Consider the following 23,732-nt stretch of genomic DNA (forward strand, 5'->3'; position numbering starts at 1 on the left):
AAAAAAGAATGAAATCCTGCCATTTGTGACAACATGGATGAATCTCGAGGGCATTATGCTGAGTGAAATAAGTCTGACAGGGAAAGGCACATACTGTATGATCTTTCTTACATGTGAAATCTAAAAAAACAACCAAACTCATAGATACAATGAACAGGTTGGTGGTTGCCGGCAGGGGCAGGGTGGGGGTGCAGAATAGGAGGAATGGGTGAATTTTTGGGGGGGGGCGGTTTGGTTTAAATAAATTGAATTTTTTTTAAAAAAAGTGAATAACTATGCTAGTATCCTAATATCTACATAATATTTAGGAATTCTAAATGGCTTCTACAATCGTTCGGGCATTTGGAGGGATTGGTTGATGTCTTCCTTTTTAAGAATCTTCACTGTGGTGTTAAGGTATGATTCAGTATTGAAAAAGACTTCCTAATTATTTAAGTAAATGAGATCAGTTTGGTTTTTTCTTACTATAGCCTCAATGAGCAATTATTTACCTAAGAACCGTCTTACAACCTATAGTCAATCAAATAGAATTTGCTTGATCCATTTGTCACATCTTTTTAATAATAAACCTAATAATTATAATAAAACTAAACATCATTGAATGCTTACAACAGGTGTGGCATTTAATCCTTACAACAAGCTTATAAGATGGGTACCATTATTATATAGATGAGAAACGGATTTCGAGAGCCTAAATGAACACCTGGGATCCACTCATGGCCAAGCAGAGAGTAACCTTCTTTGGCCAGCCGTACTTGACACTTTTTCCAAATGCCACAGCTACATCTCTGTTTCATTTCCCTAAAAAAAAGTGTTTTAATTGTGTGTCTTCCTACAACGCAATGAAGGAAAATGTCAAAACCAGGAACAGGGGCCGGCCCTGTGGCTGAGTGATTAAGTTTTCACACTCTGCTTAGGCTGCCCAGGATTCGCCAGTTTGGATCCTGGGTGTGGACCTAGCACCACTCATCAAGCCATGCTAAGGTGTTGTCCCACATAGAGGAACTAGAATGACCTACAACTAGGATATACAACTATGTACTGGGGCTTTGGGGAGAAAAAGAAAAGAAGAGTAAGATTGGCAACAGATGTCAGCTCAGGGCCAATCTTCCTCACCAAAAAGCATATCTTTAAAAAGAAAACAGGAGCAGAGGGAGAGGAACCACAGTCGTGAACTTAAATAATTAAGTACAGAACCTTCAGGAGCTGTGAGCATTCAGGAGCCTGGTTCACTTAAGTGGTACAGCTCAATGGCAGGTCTGACATGTGAGCTAAAGAATAAAAGATAGTTGACACTCAGTACTTTCAGAAGTTTGGATATAATACTTTGCAGCTATAAAAAGCAAAAAGTTTCCTGCTGTTTAAGAAGACAGGACAGATCTTGGAGGAAAAATATTTGTAAATGGAAGTAATGAGATAGAAATTCAATGAAAACAATGAGTGACTCAGAGGTTAATATACGATAAATTGCTCTTGAATTACACTTTCCCCTCAAGTTGCTCTCTTCCAAAAGAAATCACATCCTTGACCCTACATCCCTTCCTATCTCTCATCTTTTACTCTTTTCCTTCACAAAGTATTCACTGCCTGCATGACCTTTTCTGTCATTCTTCCTTAAGCCATCCCCTACCTCCCTCTCACTCCTCCTAGTTACTCAGTGACTCTATAATTGCTAAATCCAAAGGAGATTATGTGACCTTGGCATGCTTGACATTTCATGCTGTTGATCAGGCTTTCCTTGAAATGCTCTTCTTCTTTATAGCCCATGGATTTTTTTTCCTGGTTCTTCTATGTTTGTGGCAACTCAAGTGCTTCTTGCCTTTATGACCACATTAATGTTGGTATTTCTCAGAGCCTATTTTTTTTTTTTTTTTTTGAGGAAGATTAGCCCTGAGCTAACTACTGCCAATCCTCCTCTTTTTGCTGAGGAAGCCTGGCCCCGAGCTAACATCTGTGCCCATCTTCCTCTGCTTTATATGTGGCACGCCTACCACAGCATGGCTTGCCAAGCGGTGCCATGTCAGCCCCCAGGGCCGCCGAGAAGCAGAACGTGCTAACCTCACGGCTGCACCACAGGGCCAGCCCCACCCCAGCTCTTCTCAATCTATTCTTCCTCAAAAAAATTAATTAATTAATTAAACAAGGTCTGTGGGGTTGGTCCTAATCCAATATGACTATTGTCCTTAAGAGATTAGCACAGAGATATGCACAGAGAGGCAACCATGTGACCACGCAGGGAGAAGATGGCCATGGGAGAGCCAAGGAGAGAAGCCTCAGAAGAACCAAACTAATACAATTTTTTAAGTTAAAAAAGGGTGACCTTAATTAAAGCTTTTTTTTTTTTTTTTTAACTTGGACAGATTACTGACTACTCACGAAGACAAAAGCCTTGTCAGACTCGTTCGTGGTAATCTTGAACAGTGCTTTTGGAAGACTTGCTGCAGTCTATTTTGACTTTCAGGGTTTAAAATTATGTTCTCTAGGAAAACCTCATCAGTCTATTAGGGAATCAGATTACAACCATCCTATCAGGCTCGCTGGACAAAGAACCAGACTCAGAGCGTGGTTATGAAAATACACGCCATCTGGGAAGATGGGTGGTCAGGACTAAGTGGCCAGCAATCTAGGAAAAACAAAAAGAAACATATTCATTAAATTTGCTGCTTATAATGGTATAATCTTAGAGGATAGGATCAGCCTTATTAATGTAGATTCCTTACTAACATGGTAAGAGATTGACAGAGAATTTTGATTTAAGAGTGTCAAATACTTGCAAAGCAATAATCAGCTAAAAGAATCCTTGCTCTGAATCCCCCTCAGTCTGGCTGATGGATATTTTCCGGGTGACTATCAACCAAGGAAACAAGAAAGTAGCTGTGTAAGGGGTAAAGGCACCATAATGAGAGACAGGAATAGGAGTGCAGAAATCAGGAACCCTGAGGTCATCTTCCAGTTGTGCCCACCACGAGCCAGTCCCTGGTTCCCATTTTTAAGCTCTAGATTCTGCACTAAAGAACGTAGAGGACTTAGAGTTTAGTAATGAAGATAAAAATAATTAGGAAATAAGATCTATGAGTAAAGGTTGAAATAACTATGATTATTCAATTAAGCAACAGAGGCCTGGGTTATTTAATAGTACTTTTTTTTTTTAAAGAATGATTTAGTCATAACTGATGATAATCAACTATTCTCCATTTACACAGCAGGGGTCAAAACAAGAGGAAGTGGCCCCAACTGCAGTGTGTGGGATTTAGATTAAACAGGGAAGAACTGGCTGAGTGTGATGAATTACTATGGAAGGCTATGCAATTTCCTACTTGGGAGAGCTTTCAAAATAGTCTCTCAGGGCCAGCCCGGTGGTGTAGTGCTTAAGTTCACGCGTTCTGCTTCAGCAGCCCTGAGTTCGCAGGTTCAGATCCCAGGTGCAGACCTAGTACCACTCGTCGAGTCATGCTGTGGTGACATCCCACATAAAATAGGGGAAGATTGGCACAGATGTTGGCTCAGTGACAATCTTCCTCAAGCAAAGAAAAAAAGTGTCAAGGCAGGAAAAAAAAAAAATCCTACAAATGAATGAGATAAATAGGCTCATGGAAAAATAGGTAAAGAATATGAAGAAACAGTCACCTAAACAAATACACAAGTAATAAACATGGAAAGATGCTTAAACTTACTAGTGATCAAGGAAATACAATTTTGTTTATTTTTTATTTTATTGAGGTCATATTGATTTATAACATTGTGTAACTGTATAATTTCAGATGTACATTATTATAGATCAGTTTCTGTGTAGACTGCCTCGTGCTCACCACCAATAGTCTAGTTTCCATCCATCACTATACACCTGTGCCCCTTTACCCCTTTTGCCCACCCTCCCACCGCCTTCCCCTCTGATAACCACTAATCTGTTCTCCCTTATCTATGTGTTTGTTTATCTTCCACAGATGAGTGAAATCATATGGTGTTTGTCTTTTTCTGTCTGGCTTATTTCGTTTAATATAATACTCTCAAGGTCCATCCATGTTGTTGCAAATGGGACAATTTTCTCTTTTTTATGGCTCAGTAGCATTCCATCCTATGTATATACCACATCTTCTTTATCCATTCATCAGTCGTTGAGCACTTGGGTTGCTTCCACATCTTGGCTCTTGTGAGTAAGGCTGCAATGAACATAGAGGTGCATAAGTCTCTTTGAATTATTGATTTCAAGTTCTTTGGATAAATACCCAGTAGTGGGATAGATGGATCATATGGTATTTCTATTTTTAATTTTTTGAGGAATCTCCGTACTGTTTTCCATAGTGCCTGCACCAGTTTGCATTCCCACCAGCAGCGTATGAGGGTCCCCTTTTCTCCACATCCTCTCCAGCACTTACTATTTCTCATCTTGTTAATTACAGCCATTCTGAGAGGTATGAGGTGATATCTCATTGTAGTTTTTGTTTTGTTTTGTTTTTTGTGTTTTGTTTTTGTTTTTTTTTTTTTAGGAAGATTAGCCCTGAGCTAACATCCATACCTATCTTCCTCTATTTTATATGTGGGATGTCTGCCACAGCATGGCTTGACAAGCTGTGCATAGGTCCGCACCAGGGATCCGAACCAGCAAACCCCAGGCTGCTGAAGTGGAAAGTGGGAACTTAACTGCTTTGCCACTGGGCCGGCCCCTCATTGCAGTTTTGATTTGCGTTTCCTTGATGATTAGTGATGTTAAACATCTTTTCATGTGCCTGTTGGCCATCTGAAGGAAATGCAATTTAAAACCACAAGATAGAAATGTTTCCACTCGCAAAAAACTGAAACTATCCACGTTGGCAAGGGTATGAGAGAAAGGGCTTCATTAAGCGTTTGCTGCACACCAAGCCCCAGACCAGGCCAACCAAGCAAAGATGGAGTGCCTTCCCTCTAGAAGCTTGCAGTCTGGCAGGAAACAAACACAGACTACAGCAAGGTCATGTGCAGTGGATGAGAACCGCCTGGTGAGAGCACTGGAGCGAATCCTGAGCTGTGGCAGTGGTCAGAGAAGACCTCACGAGGACTAGATGTGAGCTGAGACCAAGACAAAGAAGAGGTGGGGAGTGTCCTCTGGGCCGAGGGCGTGTGAGAGCAGGACTTGTTCCAGGGCCAGTGATATGTAACGTGCTGTCGTAGGATGAAGAGCTGGGTGTCAGGACCACTGAGAAACAGCCAGGGAGTAAGCAGGTCAAGAAGTGCCTGGTAAATCAAGAATTAAGAATTGACTCAGCCAGCCAGTGGTTTTCAGATTACCCTTTGGTTTTTCAAATAACGTGCTTCTGAGGTTCCACAAGCATCTTATTCAAATCTCCTCTTCAGGAATATTTTCTACTAATTTAAAACCTGCAATACAAAAGAAATACCTACCCTCTGAAATGTTTTATATACCACAGTTTAATGCCTTAACTTGTGCTTCCAAAATCTAGATGAACATGTTTTGGTGCAGGCCAGAGGAAAGCATCTGTCATCGCTGCGAACACAATAGAATTTCTGACAAATGTGTCATTGTTTGGGAAGGCTGAGCGCTGCCCAACCCTCTTTGGATTCGTGCCTGTACAAGGCAGGTATAATCAGAGCAGAGAGGAGGCCTGAAAGTCAGCAGAAGTTCAGACACATCAGCTCAGCACAGAATCTTGGAACGCTGAGAGTTCGCGAAAACTCATTGACCGCCTTGTGGTAATAACATCAAGCCAGAGAGTCTTAACACATAGTAAGTAATTTTCAATGCATTTTGTCTGAATTTGGTGTTTGTGATAAGGAGACAAGAATTTGGTAGATATTGTTAATGATTCAGCTCTGAAATAGAAGCCTTAACTACTCTTACATTTTTGGATCTTCTGGATCCTTTGAATTGAAGAGTATTCTCAAATCAGCAATGTGAATTAAAAAAAGATGATTTAAATTCATTCATTTGGCAAATGTTTGAGTGCCTCCTGTGTACCGGGTGATACTGGGTGCTGTCCCAAGCACTAAGGATACAGTAGGGAACAGAAGTTCCCTGTTCTCTGCCCTCATGGAGCTAGCTGCTGATCAAATAAAGATATTAGCCAAGCCAAGATGTCAACCCAGCAAGATGTCAGCCATGGTTAAGTGCTGTCAAGGAGCGACACCCACATACTTGAGGATGTGACCTGGTCAGGGAAGGCTCTCCAGAGGAAATGAAGCTTCATCTGCGACCTGGAAGATGAAGTGAATGAAAAGAAGGGCAGTGCAGATGGAGAGTGGTCTGGTGAGGCCATGCAGGCTTCTTAGGATATAATCAGCTTTGTCCTGTTACCGAGAGAACCAGGAGCCGTTGGTTTTTTAGAGGATGAAGTGGCTGGCATACTGTATCCCAATGATTGTGAGACACACTTTTTTTTACATCTTAATATCTCCAAAACTCAGAGTTTAATTAGCATTTTTTCGTTCTAGGCTATACATAAAATAATGATTCAACTTACATTCGATGGCATTTTAAACTTTGTGAAATGTGGTGATCGCATTTGCATTTTTAAAAAATCACTCTAGATGTAATGTGGCAAACAGGTTTATGATCCTCCGCATGGATCAGGGTTTTCCCTGTATTATTTTATAATAAATGCAAAAATTAATTGACTACTGGTCCTGAGTAACACTAATAATATTCATTCTCATCTATATTTCACTGCAGAATTTCAAAGTTCTCTTTTTATCAGAATAGTTTCTTTATTCTTGTTAACTTGATAATAAGTGCTATTAATCTGAACTTATTAAAAAACTTCACAAAATACCCCTTTCATTCAATAGATAAACATAAATTGACATAGATCTATACAAACAGATATAAATAAAATCTGTACCGAATTTCCCTTAATAAAGGGGTTCTGCTATGAAAAACTAAAAGTTTGAATACTGCTGTTCTAGGTAATAGGGATCCACCAAGGATTTTTGCAGAGGAGAATGACATGACTGAAGCTGCAGGATGGAACTTACTCTGACTACAGCAATGTGGAAGACAGGAGGGAGAGGGAGGAAGTTTCTCTGAGAATGAAGGAGGGGAGATGAGCCATTGAACTCTTGAAATGGTCTCGTTTTCTTTTTCTTTTTTTTTTTGCTGAGGAACATTTGCCCTGAGCTAGCATCCGTTGCCAATCTTCCTGTTTTTTGCAGAGGAAGATTCGCCCTGAGCTAACATCTGTGCCAATCTTCCTCTCTTTTGTATGTGGGTCCCACCACAGCATGGCCGCCAATGAGGGAGGTAGGTTTGCACCTGGGAACAAAACCCAGGCCACTGAAGCAGAGCATGTCAAACTTAACCACTAGGCCACAGGGCTGGTCACTGATCTTGTTTTCTTACCCAGACAAAAGTGGAGATAATACTTTCTACCTCCTAATAATGATTTAAGGATTTTATGAAGTAAGACATTCAAATTATTGGCACAATTTCCTTCCCTACCTTACATTTTTGTTCTGGTAAGTTCCTTTAGTTTCAAGATGAGTCTTTCTCCTCTACAAAACTATTAAAATGTCTCCTTTTTTCTTCTTTTTTTTTAATTGCAGTAACATTGATTTATAACATTATATAAATTTCGGGTGTACATCATTATATTTTGAAATCTATGTAGATTACATCATGTTCACCACACAAAGACTAATTACAATCCATCACCACACTCATGTGCCTAATCACCTCTTCCCCAGCTCCTTCCCCTCTGGTGACCACCAAGCCAATCTCTGTTTCTATGTGTTTCTTTGTTGTTGTTGTTGTTGTTATCTTCTACTTATGAGTGAGATCATATGGTATTTGACTTTATCCCTCTGACTTATTTCACTTAGCATAGTACCCTCAAGGTCCATTCATGTTATCACAAATGGCCATATTTCATCCTTTCTTATGGCTGAGTAGTATTCCATTGTGTATATATACCACATCTTCTTCATCCGTTTGTCCCTTGATGGGCACCTAGGTTGCTTCCAAGTCTTGGCTATTGTGAATAATGCTGCAGTGAACATAGGGGTGCATGTATGCATTCGTGTTTTCATGGTCTTTGGATAAATACCCAGCATGGAATAGCTGGATCACATGGTAGATCTGTTCTTAATTTTTTGAGAAATCTCTGTACTGTTTTCCATAGTGGCTGCACCAGTTTGCAGTCCCGCCAGCAGTAAAGGAGAGTTCCCTTCTCTCCACATCCTCTCCAATGCTTGTTGTTTCCTGTCTTGTTAATTAGAGCCATTCTGACAGGAGTGAGGTGATATCTCATTGTAGTTTTGATTTTCATCTCCCTGATAGTTAATGATGTTGAACATCTTTTCATGTGCCTGTTGGCCATCTGTATATCTTCTTTGGAGAAATGTCTGTTCAGCTCTTTTGCCCATTTTTTAATTGGGTTGTTAGTTTTTTTTGTTGTTGAGATGTATGAGTTCTTTGTATATTTTGGATGTTAACCCCTTATCTGATAGATGGTTTCCAAATATCTTCTCCCAATTGTTAGGTTGTCTTTTTGTCTTCTTGATGGTTTCTGTTGCTATGCAGAAGCTTTTTAGTTTGATGTAGTCCCATTTGTTTATTTTTGCTATTGTTTCACTTGCCTGATCAGACATAGTACTTGAAAATATGCTGCTAAGACCGATGTTGAAGAGTGTACTGCCTATGTTTTCTTCTAGAAGTTTAATGCTTTCAGGTCTTACATTCAAGTCTTTAATCCATTTTGAGTTAGTTTTTGTGTATGGTGTAAGATAATGATCTATTTTCATTCTTTTGCATGTAGCTGTCCAGTTTTCCCAACACCATTTATTGACGAGACTCTCCTTTCTCCATTGTATGTTCTTGGCTCCCTTGTTGAAGATTAGCTATCCATAGATTTGTGAGTTTATTTCTGGCCTCTCGATTCTGTTCCATTGATCTGTGTGTCTGTTTTTGTGCCAGTACCATGTCGTTTTGGTTGCTAGAGCTTTGCGGTATATTTTGAAATCAGGGAATGTGATACCTCCAGCTTTGTTCTTTTTCTCAGGATTCCTTTGCCTATTTGGGGTCTTGTGTTGTTACATAAAATGTCTCTGTAGCACTTTTTTTTTAAGGGAAAACTTCGCATTCAGCAGGAAAAATTATTTACACATTCATACCCTTTTATGCCAAATTCTGTCTCAGTGGCTGCCTCCAGCTCCTCAGTTACATATATACTCTAAAAAAATTTTTCAGAGTGAAGAATACATAACATCTGACAGGACCAAAGGCCCCCTTCAGAATTCAGCAGCTTGCTCAAAGTCAGGTCCCCTTCCAGACTTGGTTCTTCATCTTTCTAGGCTCAAGCTACTGACTCCTCCCTCCTCCTTGACATTGCTGTCTTCTTCCCTTCATATCCAATTGGAAATCAAGTCTCGTCCTCCGTTCCTTTGGATTCTCCTGTGTTCACCCCTCATGGCCTCCCTGTCCCTCCCTCAGTGCCTCCCACCAGTGCTGCTGCTTCTCTCAGTTGGTCTCCACATCTGGTGCCTTCCTCCTTCCTGCCCACCACTGCTCGATGAATCTTCCAATATAGTGAGGGGAAAATACAGTCAGTCCTAATTATTCACACTTTCTGTATTTGTGAATTTGCCTGCTCGCTAAAAATTTATTTGTAACCCCAAAATCAGTATATTCTTGGTGCTTTCCCAGTCATTCCTGGACATATGCAGAGCAGAGAAAAAATTGAGTCTACCCACTGCCAGATTCCCAGGTGAGATAGAACAAGGCAGCCAGCTGACTTCTTGGTTCAGCTCTCATTCTGTAAACAAGTGTCCTTTTCATGGTCTACTTAGTGCCACGTTGTTCTCATTTTTGTGCTTTTTGGTGGTAATTTCACTGTGTAAAATGGCCTCCAAGGGCCGGCCCAGTGGTGCAGTGGTTAAGTGCACAATTCCACTTCTCGTGGCCCAGGGTCGCTGGTTCAGATCCCAGATGGGGACATGGCACCGCTTGGCAAAAGCAATGCTGTGGCAGCCCATGTATAAAGTAGAGGAAGATGGGCACGGATGTTAGCTCAGGGCCAGTTTTTTTTTTTTTTTTTTTTTTGAGGAAGATTAGCCCTGAGCTAACTACTACCAATCCTCCTCTTTTTGCTAAGGAAGACTGGCCCTGAGCTAACATCCATGCCCATCTTCCTCTACTTTATACGTGGGATGCCTACCACAGCATGGCTTTTGCCAAGCGGTGCCATGTCCGCTCCCGGGATCCCAACCAGCAAACCCCCAGCGGCAGAGAAGCAGAACGTGTGCACTTAACAGCTGCGCCACCAGGCCGGCCCCAGGGCCAGTCTTCCTCAGCAAAAAGAGGAGGATTGGCAGTAGTTAGCTCAGGGCTAATCTTTCTCAAAAAATAAAAGTAAAAAAATAATAAAACGGCCTCCAAGCATAGTGCTGAAGTGTTGCCTCATGTTCCCAAGTGCAAACAGGCTGTGATGTGCCTTATGGAGAAAATATGTGTGTTAGATAAGCTTCGTTCAGGCCTGAATTACAGTGCTGTTGGTTGTGAGTTCAGTGTTAATGAATCAACAACATGTGTTAAATAAAGTATCTTTAAACAGAAACACACATAAAACAAGGTTACGTGTTGATCCGTTGATGAAAATGTGATCAGAGGCTCCCAGGAACCTACCCGGTTTTCCCCTAGGGCAGTGATCCGGTGTTCGCTAATTCAGCATTGGCAGCGACTTTCTAGAACCTAAGTACTGTGAATAACGAGAATCAGCTGTGCACAAGCACATACATAGACTTTTCAGGAGATCTGGTGCTCCGCTTCGCTTACAGGGTGTTGAGCTATACAATCTGGCCCCATTTCCCACTCCTAACTTTTCTCCTGATATTCTTTGCCACAAAGTCTCTGTTCCAACCAAAACGACAATTTATTTTCTGCCCGGAATTCATTCCAGCCACTGCCCCTCTCCACTCCTTGCGCCTCCACTCCTTTGAGGGATCCACTGGGGGGCAAGCACAAAGATGAGCACGTGAGCCAGGCCTGGCCAATCATTAATCCCTCTGCCTCCAGGATGCATGTAGGTGGTTGACACAGACTGGACCACTACAATCATTCCCTGGGATTTTTCAACTTCAGCTGAAGAGGGAGAGTTAGTTTCTTGTTTCTCTGGAGATCCTCAGATGTAGGCTTGGAGTTTCTAGCTGCCAGGCTCCCCCCTGCATGAGGGACATACATCTGCAATAGAGGATAATGAGGCCAACAGCAGAGAAGAAGAGAAACAGAAGGAAAGAGAGGGGGCTGACAATCCGATGCCTGAGGCCAGCCACACCACTGCCTTTCCAAGTTACATAACCCAACATGATTGCTTTCTTACTAAATACTCAAGATTGATCCTGAATAACACACCCAGACCTTTCTTGATCTATCTGGAATGCACTGTGTCACACTGCTCTACCTCACAAGTTTCTCCTTATCTTGGATTTCTTTTGGGGCAAAATTTAGTGTACCTGGATTTCCTTCTGTGTATCTTCTCTTTCCTTAAGGTTTTTCGTCCAAGACTATTCCTGTTGGCGATAGATAATAAAAGAGGAAACTGGAGATTGGGAAGATGAAAAGGAAGTAGAATGGGAGTAGAGCTTTTGCAGAGCAGCCGTAGGAGGGAGAAGGGCTGCAGAGGCAGAGCATGGAGGCCTCAGACCTGCTCTTCCAGGGGACATGTGTGAGCCAGGTGGGCCAAGTACACAGTGCTCTGCTGTGACCAAGGTGTGCTGTGAGCTAAGCCTCTGCAACCTTGTTTGTGGGGGTCCTGTCCTCACATAGATGTCATCTCTTGAACTCACCCAATGTCACATCTGTCCTTTAGTCTTTGTTTCTGCTACCCCTCCACCTGGAACACCTTTTCCCCAGTCTTTGCTGAGTTATTCATCTTGTTCTCAGGTCTACCTTCATCTCTGCCAGAATTCCCCTTAACCTGGCCTTTTTCAGGGGTAAATTTGAGGAAAGAGCTTGAGAAATAATAAGTCAAATAAAGGTTACCTCAAATTTTCCTATCTTAAACATCCAAATGACTCTTGATAGTGGCAGCCAACAGCATGGAGTCATAAAAGCAAAAATAAATGAACATTTGACTAAGCGACAAGACACTGAAGAAAATATCTCTTGACGTCTTCATCAACAAGGCAACATCAGCTTCTTAGCATCTCATTGAGATTGATGGGGAAGGAGAAGTTCTTTTCTAGCAAAGAAGAGTATAGACTAAAGGCGGCAGCAGCCTGAGGTCCATGTTCAGCTTGCACATGGTCCTGGATCCAGCTCTTAGCATAACGCTGAGCACGCAGTGGGAATTCAGTAAATATTTGTTGGATTAATAAATGTTGATCCTTTTTGCTATAATATTTTAGAAGCAAGTACAGAGCACAAAAATGGCACAAAGCAAGGAAGTCGCCCACATGTAGGGGATTACATCTTAGGAGGGGTTTTCTTCAGGATTTGACTATAGCATCTGAATCTTTAAAAAATGGAATAGATATTTTCCAGGGACTGAAGTGGGGAGCAGGAAGAATTCTAGGAAGGTCCATCTTAGCAAAGTCACTGAATTATGATACTACAGTTGTGAAACTACAAGCGATGTGTTGAAATGTGGGGTGTAGTCATGGGCCTAGCGTGAGATGATGCTGATGAAGAGGCGGGCAGGGGTCACTGTCTGGGGGGCCGGGTATGCCACACTGAGGATTTTGGCCATGGAGAGACTTTAAAGGATTTTCAATTAAGAGAAAAAAAAAGATCACATTCATGGTAGCATTTTAGTACGAAGCCTTCACCTGCCGTGTTGAAGACAGCCTGCTTCATGCGTGGAGGTGGAGAGCCCTCTTAGGAGATTTTATTGTGATCCTCAAAAGCACAGTGGAGATGAAAGGAATGTCAAGAGTTGTTAAGAAAGTGCAATTGATATAATTTGGCCGCAGAGTCAATGTTTTTTAATCACAGAGAGCTAAGAGTCTAGAATGACTCAACTAATGCCACCAAAATAAGGACTGCAGGAGGAGGAGTAGGTAGGTTTGTAAGAAAAGAAGATGAGATCAATTTTTGAAGTTGAGCATAAGATGCCAGTGGATTACCCAGGTGGATGTGCACAGGAAGCAGCTGGATAATTTAGTAGGACTCTGGAGGTCAGAAATGAAAATACAGATTTTGACTCGGCAGCATATAAAACTATGGGTTAGATTACCGAGAGGGAGGACAGAATTTTAACGTTGAAGCACAAGTCAAGGCAGAGGAACTCTTGTGTCCCCATGTTTGCATCTTCTTTTTGCTTTTGGAGGGGAAAAGTATGCATCACTGATATTGGTGGCATAAGCTACACGGCTTATTTGAGGATGGGTTAAGTATTTTTCCTTGTAAGTAATGAAAGGCATTTGCAATGAGAAGAGGCTGATAGAACAGCGTGGGTAAAGGCATGGGAAATGGCTCCTTTTATGTGATGCTGACAGGTGTGCAAATTAGTACATCTTTCCTATGGCAGAAACCTTTACTTGTCCCTAATGTCTTTTTTCCCCTGTCCTTAGTAAAAGATTACCTGACTTTTAGCTGAACATATGGGCATCCCAGAAAAAAAGACGACATTTCTCAGTCTCCCCTGCAGGTAGATGTAGCCACACGACCAAATTCCGGCCGATAGGATGTCGGCAGAAGTGGTGAGTGTGACTTCACAGAAGAGTCCTTGGGAGTTAGACCCTTTTTGTCCCTTCCTCCTTCCTGCTGGCTGGAGTGCAGATTTGATGGCCAGGACTTGAGCAGCCATCTCCCCCCGTGCAGAAGAAACCAAGTTCTGAAGATGATGGAGTACCAAAATGGAAGGTGCCTGGTCCCCAGGGTCAGGGACTGCCTCCTCTCTTACAGAAACACATAAACTGCTGTCTTGTGTAAGCCAGCTTGTTGGGTGTTCTGTCATTTTCAGTTAAACCTAATCCTGACCAATATACTTGCCAAAGGCAATTCAGCAAAATTTAGTCAAGTAATGTATGTGTGTCCTTTACCCTGGCATCCCACCTCAGGGCATTTACCCTCAGGAGATAATTACATAAATTTGAAATGACACATAAACTGGATATTCATCACAGCATTATTTATAATAACCAAAAAGAGCGGGGGGGGGGGGGGGGCGACAAATGAAAAGTCCTTCAATAGAAAATTCCTTAAGGTGCTGGCCCTGTGGCCGAGTGGTTAAGTTCGCTCGCTCCACTGCAGGCGGCCCAGTGTTTCGTTGGTTCAAATCCTGGGCGCGGTCATGGCACTGCTCATCAAACCACGCTGAGGCAGCGTCCCACATGCCACAACTAGAAGGACCCACAATGAAGAATATACAACTACGTATCGGGGGGCTTTGGGGAGAAAAAGGAAAAAAAAATAAAATCTTAAAAAAAAAAAGAAAATTCCTTAAGAAAATTACGTATACTTCTGTATAAGAGAACACTGAAGCCACCAAAACAATGATGTTCTATTTACACATCAGATGAATAGATGTCTATGACATAGAATGAAAGAAGACATTACAAATGAGCATGTTTATTATTATCCTCTTCATGTAAAACTAATAAATATACACACACACAGAAATCAATCTATAAATGTATATATAGAATCTGCAAAATGTTTGGAGAATGTGAGAATACTCTTTAATGCCTGGAAATGGGATTTTAGATTTTTTTTTTTACTTTTTCATCATACTTTTTATTATTATTTGAATTGTTTCCTATCAACCTTATCATTGTTGTGAAAACTATAAAGCCTTTTTAATGTTTTTAAATGTTCTCTTTAGTATTTTTTTTTAAAGATTGACACCTGAGCTAACAACGGTTGCCAATCTTCTTTTTTTTTCCTGCTTTTTCTCCCCAAATTCCCCCAGTATATAGTTGTATATTTTAGTTGTGGGTCCTTCTAGTTGTGGCATGTGGGACGCTGCCTCAGCATGGCTTGATGAGCGGTGCCATGTCCGCGCCCAGGATCCAAACCGGTGAAACTCTGGGCCGCCAAAGCCGAGAATGCGAACTTAACACTCGGCCATGGGGCCAGCCCCTAAATGTTCTCTTTAAAAAATCAAAATCATTAAGAAAGTAATGTGGAGAGCTTTGCCAGCTAACAGTTCAGGAAGAGGTGTGGCCATTGTTGCTAAAAGTCAGTAAATGCAAACACACTCCAGGAAAACTGACTCACCTTTTTGTGGTAGTCCATAGTGGGTGGAGACATCCTAATTGGCAGGTTTTTAAACTTTCTACTGAAAAAATAATTGGAACTTAGATGATCACCTCAATGGATAATATATTTCAATTCTTTCATTTTATTTTTTATAAATCTGAGGAGTTGGGTTGGGGAAAGGAAATATATTTATGGCTTCAGAGTAAATTTCAATCATTTAGGACTCCTCATTTTTATTTTTTCTTCAGAAATATGTCTACAGTAATTATCAGCAAATCTAGCAAGATATTATTTATGCACACAGTGTAAGAGCTCATTTATATCACTGAAGTTTTGAGTTTTTAAGGATTGGCTTCTCCCCACAGCAACTCTACACAGCTTATCTCCCCACCCCAATCTCGTCATTTTTTGTTTTGGTTTTGGTGGGGAAGATTGTCTCTGAGCTAACATCTGTGCCTCTATTTTGTATGTGGGTCACTGCTGCAGCATGGCTGACAAATGGTGTGGTCCCATGCCCAGGATCTGAACCCATGAACCCTGGGCCACCGAAGCAGAGCATACCAAACTTAACCAGTACACCATGGGGCTGGCCCCTATGTAGTATTTTTTATGTTTTATTTCATTTTAATTTTTGTTGCAAAAAGCTTTATTTACAAAGAAATGAGATGCCTTTGTGCAATTCATAGCAGTTAAATGGAAATAAAATTGTGGTGCACCTTGAAGAGATAAGGCTAATTATAATCTATTTACTTACAGACCTGTTGACTGTAGTATTTCCCAGTTTTAAATTTCGAAAACATGTCACCTCCCTTTTTTGTTTTCTAATTTGTAGGATTACCCACCAGTTTGACTAGAAATAGCCTGAAGCCCAACCTGCAAAGTTTTTAGAGCTTTTGTGGAGTTTAATATCTTCTTCTCTTTTATGGCCAGTTAAGTAAGGCTGCCTGAGAATTCTTTCTTCATTTCTATCAAGTTGGCTTCCCCAGCACCTGCCCTCGCTTAGCATTTCAAAAAGAGGCAAAGCAGCAGGCAACCATTGTTTCGCCCCTTTGTTGTGGCCCCTTATCTACTGTAAAATCAGAAGATGTGGCTGAATGGCAGTCTTAGTTTTTAAATGTATTTAATATGATTAAAATACTAAATTTCACATAACAGTGGAATACTCTGCTGATTCACAGAAAAGTGCTTTTGTGGTCATTTCATAACAATAAGGATTTCTCAGCTGTTTAGATTGCTTAGCATCTTTCTTCTTTTTGACTTTTAAATTAAAATTAATACATAAATGCATAATTAGTATACAGAAAATATGTGTTTAAATAGAAATAGTTGAAGTAAATCTAAATTTATATTAATAGAAATCTATAAACTTAAATTAAAATATAAATATTACTTACATAAATAAAATTTTGTATCTTTCAAAGTATTGATTTATTTAGTTTATATCCCACATATTGATGAGTTCTAATACCTAGAAAACTTACTGTTGTTTTCAACAGTATAGTCTACTGGAAAAATCTCTGACCTTTCTTGATTTGATGTCTGCCATTTACTGGCTATGTGCCACCGGATAAGTCAATGTATTAATTTATTCAACAAGTACTTATTGATTTCAACTCTGTGCTTTTCACCATGGGCACTCTGCAGGTTAAAAAAAAAGTCTCTAACTAAGACTTGGAGATTGCTTTGGAAGCTAGTGGTAGTCATAAAAGATAAATAGTTATAGTTCAGTGGGCTACATGCCCAGTGAATAGAACTCTCCAGTAGATACTGTGAAGCTTGCGTGGAAATTGGGCCATAGAAGGTCCAAGTGGGATGTGAAGAAGGGATTCTAGGCCACCCGTGCAAGTGCAGGAAGATATTGTAAGGCAGGAAATCCTTAAAGAACTTAACCTTGGAAATCTGGGAATATTCTGGGAAGAGGAGGAAACCAGGGAAGGAGTCAAATGCTGCAGAGTATAGTAAAATAAAGACGTGTGCCCTTAGATATGGAGGTTGGGTGGATCCTGGTAACATTTGCAAGATGGATTCAGTAACATGATGTGTGTGAATAAAAAATGAGGAAATAAAGATAAGGAAAATGGATGATTTTTCCAAGAAATTTGTTATAAAGGGAAAGCTCAGAGAAGGTTCCAATTGTAGGGAGTGCATGGTCAAAGAATTCTAGTTGTTGGAAGGGAGAGGTTTGAGCATGTTTAAGGCTAAGAGGAAGGAGCTAATGGAAAGGGAGAAGATGACAGAACAGGAGGAAGGAGATGTGGTGTAAATGAAATAACATGAACTTTGGTGTCAGACAGACCTCAATTAATTCTTGCTGGTTGTGCGAACTTGGCCAATGAAACTCACCCTCTGAATCTCACTTTCCTCAACTGTAAAATGAAAACCTGATACTTGAATGAAGTTTCTTCATTCATTCATATAATTTTTACAGAAGACATTGGACATGCGGAGAAGAGAAGACACTTGTCCCTGCTTTCTAGGATCCTACAGCCCCTTGGATGTATTTGTAAATAATAGAACCAAACTCAAGGGGCCAGCCCAGTGGTGTAGTGGCTAATTTCACACGTTCCTCTTTGGCGGCCTGGGGTTCATGGGTTCAGATCCTGGATGCAGACCTACACACCACTCATCAAGCTGGTGAGGATTATTTTAGGCCGGTTAATTTTGGAACTGCGGATGAGGACTGGAATTTGCTTGCCCTTTGAGAGACATTTGCATTTGTGAAGGAAGGGAGATGACCTTGTCTCTAGAAACTCTTCATGGGGAAGGCAAGAACTTGGGTTGGTTGCTGTCTGGCAATCTCATGTAACTGATTTAGGGTGGTGGCTTCTGACCTTTACTTAATCCGATTTGATTCTTGTCTAAAAGTCATGGGATCACCCAATGACCAGACCCCACCTGCACTGATAGCATTTTAACTTTTTTTCATGTTCCTTCCTTTGTCTTGTAAAGAGATGACTCACATACGCATGCCTTATAAAATTAGCCCTAACCCTCAACTCAGGGCGGCAGCAGCTCCTCCTGCCCGTGGGCCCTGTCCCCACGCAGCAGCCTGACTGCCCATGGGTCCTGTCCCCATGCTATTCCACACTATGCCCTAAATAAAAGAGCACTACTGCAAGATCTTGAGAGTCCAAGAAATCTTTCTTTCAGCTCCTCGGCTCACCGACCCCACATCAAAGCCATGCTGTGGTGACGTCCCACATACAATGTAGAGGAAGATTGGCACAGATGTTAGCTCTGGGACAATCTTCCTCACAAAAAAAAAACAAAAACAAACTCAAGAGATATTTAGGAGATAAAATAATTTTGAAGACTTGCTTAGCATTTGGATTTGGGGTGAGAGAGAAAGTTATTTAGTAAACAATGGGGTAGGCATGTGTCCTAATTGGTTAAGTCATATAGGCAGGACTTCCTCATATCCCATGGTTGAGGGAGAGTTTTTCTGTCTCTCTCAGCAGATGTTAAGGAGAACTTATGTAACACCAATTGCCACTGATAGTGAATTTGTGATCCTGCAGGAACCAGCCTTTAGTAGAAGCCGATACTGCCTGCGCTTGGGAAAGCAGAGCCATGGAAGAACCTAGGCCCCTGATGACATAACTGAACACCAATCATGCTATGCCTGAGCCTTCCTTATTTCTAGACTCCATTTCAGCCAGTTAATCAGGGTTTTCTGTTAAATGTAGCCAAAAACATCCTAACAGTTATAGGTTGATATGAGAATAAAATGAAATATGTAGAACACCTGGTGTTTCAACACAGTAAACTCAATTTTTGCCAATTATTACTATTAATTAATTAATTCATACCACTACTGATTCCTAGGTTCTTTGGCAAATGGCAATATCCATAGGTTGGCAAACTTTTTCTGTAATGGGTCAGATAGGAAGTATTTTAGGCCTTGTAAGCTACTGTCAGGAAGGGGAGCATTCCACCCTTCCTTTCTTGGTTCTTTTGGTGGTCAAATAATCAAAATGACATAAGACAGATTAACAGGAGAAAATCAAATTTAATTACATATGTATGGGAAATTCACATTAACTTGAGAGAATGAAAAGACAGTGAGGCAAAATGAAGTATGTTCGTCATTCTTGACTAAGAAGAAGAGGGCAAGGGTCTGGGGTTTCAAAGGGAAGGAAGGTGACTCACAGGAAGAATGAAAAGAGTAAATGCTGTTTGGTAAACAAATGTTTGCTAGGCCATCCAGAAACAATGAGAAACAGAGAGGACTTTGATCCAGCAGGCCCTGCTCGATTCCTCCCTGTCTACCGCTCCTAGTTTGAGTTATACTGTAGTTATCCATAGTGATATCTCCTTCCTGGAGCAGTTCCTCTATCTAAATTCTTTCAGGCAGCTAGGGAGAAGGTCAAAGCTTCTTCCTCAGGTTTTTTGTTTCTTAAAGACAGTCAGCCTAGGGCTGACCAGTATCATAGTGGTTAAGTTTGAGCCTCTGCTTTCGTGGCCCAGGGTTCGCAGGTTCGGATCCTGGTTGTAGACCTCTACACCGCTCATCAAGCCATGCTGTGGTGGTGTCCCACATACAAGGTAGAGGAAGATATTGGCAGCAGATGTTAGCCCAGGGCTAATCTTCCTCACCAAAGGAAAAAAAGTCAGCCTAAAATAATCCTTATGCCGGAGAGACATATTTTGGGATAACAAATTCTGCTCCCCTACACCACATATGGTCTCTGTTGTATATTCTTCTTTATGCTTTTGTTTCTGGGGTGTTTTGTTTTTTTCCTTTTTAAAATTCTAGAAACCATTCTTAGCTCAAGTTGTGGGCATATTTGGCCTATTGGCTAGAGTGTGCCAACCCCTGGCAATGCCATTCACTTACATAAGAACCCAGGAAGAGGCGGCTTGGAGGAGAAGATACCGAATTTTGTTTTAAATATATTAAGGTGGCATGCCCAGGTAGAGATGTTCATTCAGCCAAGAGATCTGGGCTGGAGATATACGTGGTGAATCACCAGCACGTAGACGGTAGGAAGCCAAGCGAGAAGTCTCAGAGACGGGTGAGATCACCCAGGAAGGCTGTGTAGTGTCTTCCCAGTGAGGTGAGGAAAGGGCCAAGAACAGAAGTACAGAGAGCCCTGTGCTTCTCCAGGGTGGGAGGGATGGTCAAGGTTTATACACAGCGCCAAGGCCTTGAAAGGGATGGGGAGCTCGGAAAGACTCTTAGGCAGAGGGTTGACATGATCACATTGATGTTTTAGAAGGAACATTCTTGCAGCAGATGTGTAAAGAATGACTTCCAGGAGGGTAAAACAAGGGGTATGGAGAACAGAAAACCTCTGTACCGGTTCAAGGGGAAAAGATTTGAGGTCCTTAATCAAAGTGTGCTGGTAAATGCTTGACAAATGGCTCTCCAGGGGAAAAAGCCTGACTTGTAGCAACTGCCAGTTTCTATGGTGTAAATATTTCCATCATGGCCAAACTAAGGGAAGTAGTGGGAATGTGGAGAAGGGGTGGATGAGAGAGAGATTTGGGAGGTGAATTGAGGCTTAAGTCACTGACTGAATGAAGGGTGAAGACGTACAGGCTCTTCCACATTTCTGTCTTGGGGGGTTGGGATAAGCTGAAATGGGGACAGTAACAAAATAAGCAAATTTACAGGGTCTCTCTCTCCCAACTAGAACATAAACTCCATGGAGACGGGGCCTTTTGATCATTTCATACACTGCTGTGTCCCTAGCACGTGGCTGACACTCAATAAATATTTGTTGAATGAATGAATGATTCCCAGTCACATCCCTGAAGACTCACTGCTGACATAAGCAGTAGCAGAGTCCATGTAGCAGTGTGGAGCCAGGCTGCAGGGGGTCGAAAAGTGAGGAAATTGAGACAATGCACAGACTGCACTTTGAAAAAGCTTGTCTCTGAAACACAGGAGACACATTGGACGGCAGCCAGCTAAAGGAAATTTTACATTACTTTGTCTGGGGAAAAATGAATCGTAGCATGTAGCTTCCGGGAGCCACTGGGAGCCCTAGGACTGGCTCGGGGGAACTGACACGAGCTGTGAGAGCAAGAACTTGCATTCAAAGCACTAAATGGAAAATCAAGAGCTGAGTCTGCAGGACAGTGAAGGAAGGACGGGAGGTGTGGAGATAAGATGAGTTCTGTCCCAGGTCAGAAATCAGGGACCTGAAACCAGGAAAGATCTAGATTGTAGCTTGTCAGATGCTGACAAACGATTTTGCTCAATTCCCATTTAGCTTAACCAGAAAGGGCCATGGGATGGTTTGGCCAGCTGTTACACTTGAGCCTGACGTCAGAACTCTCACCAAATTTTGCATTGTGGTCATGGATGTAACTTGGGGAAAAAAACCTCTTTGAATAAAATGCGTTTCAACTTTTTTTCAATGAAATAGTTTTCTCCCCAAGAGAACATTTCATAAATGTTCATAGGTTTATAAATAAATAAATAATTGTAATTGCTGTACCTACTATAAATACTTTTAGGTATTGCTTTATTTTTCCCCCCCATTTTTTTTTATTAAGATTATGATAGATTACAACCTTGTGAGATTTCAGTTGTACATTATTGTTAGTCATGTTGTGGATACACCACTTCACCCTTTGTGCCCTCCCCCCACCCCCCCCTTTTCCCTGGTAACCACTGATCAGTTCTCCTTGTCTATATGTTAACTTCCACCTATGAGTGGAGTCATATAGAGTTCGTCTTTCTCTGTCTGGCTTATTTCGCTTAACATAATACCCTCGAGGTCCATCCATGTTGATGCAAATGGAACAATTTTGTCCCTTTTTTATGGCTGAGTAGTATTCCATTGTGTATATATACACCATATCTTCTTTATCCAATCATCAGTTTCTGGGCATTTAGGTTGGTTCCATGTCTTGGCTATTGTAAATAATGCTGCGATGAACATAGGGGTGCATGGGACTCTTGGGATTTCTGATTTCAGGTTCTTAGGATAGATACCCAGTAATGGGATGGCTGGGTCATAGGGTATTTCTATTTTTAATTTTTTGAGAAATCTCCGTACTGTTTTCCATAGTGGCTGTACCAGCTCGCATTCCCACCAACAGTGTATGAGGGTTCCTTTTTCTCCACAACCTCTCCAACATTTGTCACTCTTGGTTTTGGATGTTTTTGCCAATCTAACGGGTGTAAGGTGCGTATTGCTTTATTTTAAACTGTGTGTTTGCAAGTTTATGCTGTCACACAGGGCTGCAAGACCAGACCAAACTTTAGGTTTGATCGGGGACTTTCTCTTGAATTTCCTTATCTTGTTTTCCCTTCAATATCTGCTTTCCTACCTTAAGTCAGCTTCACTCATTGCCTTAGAGGAATGTCCCAAGACCAGGTTCTCAGAGGCAAGGGTGTAGGATTTTAAATTTCAAAAGCCCAGACATTGGCTGGGGGTGGAGGGCTTCAAGTTTACAGCACAGACAATAGATTGGTGAGGACATGCAGAGAGCCCATCTCCCGATTCTCCAACAAGCAAACCTCCCAGGTTGCAGGATGGCGGAGAGATTCAGAAAGGAGGGCAAGAGGACTGAGATGCTGCCGGTCCACCAGAAGAGCCCTCTGCCATTTCCTTCCAAGCTGGTTTGGGGGTGAAAATAAAAAACTCAGTACACTCCCCAGGTATATGGACTCTCTAGGTGCTGAGCAGCCCCTGTGCCCTCCCCCTCCAGACCAGGTGAGGAATGGGAGAGGCAGGTAAATAGACTCTGCTGAGAGGTCTCGGGCACCTCCCACCCTGGGCATGTTGCAAGAGGAGATGATGGCTGGACTGGCCTGAGACAAGCCTCCCAGCCCCCTGTGCCTCCTGCAGGGCACCAGTGGAAATGTTGCCAGGAGGCAGGAGACTGCTGCAGCTCTTACCTCTTACCTGTGGGATGGTAACCCAAGAGCAGATGGGACGGGGGCAGCTCAGCTGCTGCTGGCTTGCACATAATGGCACAGAGGACTCACTGCTCCCCCTCAGAAACTTGGACTCAGCTTTCGTAGAGAGAAGAGGGAGGTGCCAGAGTGACTGAGATTAGGTTTAGGAAACATTCACTTGGCATTGGGATGGAGAGAGAGGCTTTTCCCTGTTTACCTTGTTCATGTTACAACAGGCATTTATTACCTATGAAAATGCTTTAATGTTCCCTTATAGAAAAAGTTTTATTTCTTGCATATCCTTGTTAGGGAAGTGAGAGTCTTTTTTTTGAGGAAGATTAGCCCTGAGCTAACATCTGCTGCCAATCCTCCTCTTTTTTGCTGAGGAAGACTGGCCCTGAGCTAACATCTGTGCCCATCTTCCTCTACTTTATATGTGGGATGCCTGCCACAGCATGGCGTGCCAAGCAGTGCCATGTCCGCACCCGGGATCCAAACCGGTGAACCCCGGGCCACCAAGAAGCAGAACGTGCACACTTAACCGCTGCGCCACCAGACTGGCCCCAGGGAAGTGAGAGTCTTATTTACTATGTTAGTATAACAATATAGATTCTAAGTAAAGCTATGTATTTCTTTTACAAGTCAACATAAATAATTGTTTTATATTACTCTGTAGTATTTGTATTCTGGCTCTACAAATATGATCTTAAACCAGACTAATTGTTAATTTTTCACTCTCCTCCCGTGCATGAC

General features: G+C 41.8%; 1 protein-coding gene across 2 annotated transcripts in view; it reads left to right on the forward strand.

The window, feature by feature from the left end:
• Positions 1-23,732, forward strand: part of FBXO36 (F-box protein 36) — an 86,002-nt gene that overhangs the window by 10,676 nt on the left and 51,594 nt on the right. The window contains exon 1 of one of the 2 annotated variants that reach the window (XM_070620045.1): positions 5,439-5,722. The exons of the other annotated variant lie outside the window; for it this stretch is intronic. The gene's annotated coding sequence lies outside the window, so the exon portion shown is untranslated. Of the gene's footprint in view, positions 1-5,438; positions 5,723-23,732 lie in introns of those variants that run through there. 2 annotated transcript variants of the gene reach the window in all.

The sequence above is a fragment of the Equus przewalskii genome, chromosome 5, assembly GCF_037783145.1.
Source record: "Equus przewalskii isolate Varuska chromosome 5, EquPr2, whole genome shotgun sequence".
Lineage (NCBI taxonomy): Eukaryota > Metazoa > Chordata > Mammalia > Perissodactyla > Equidae > Equus > Equus przewalskii.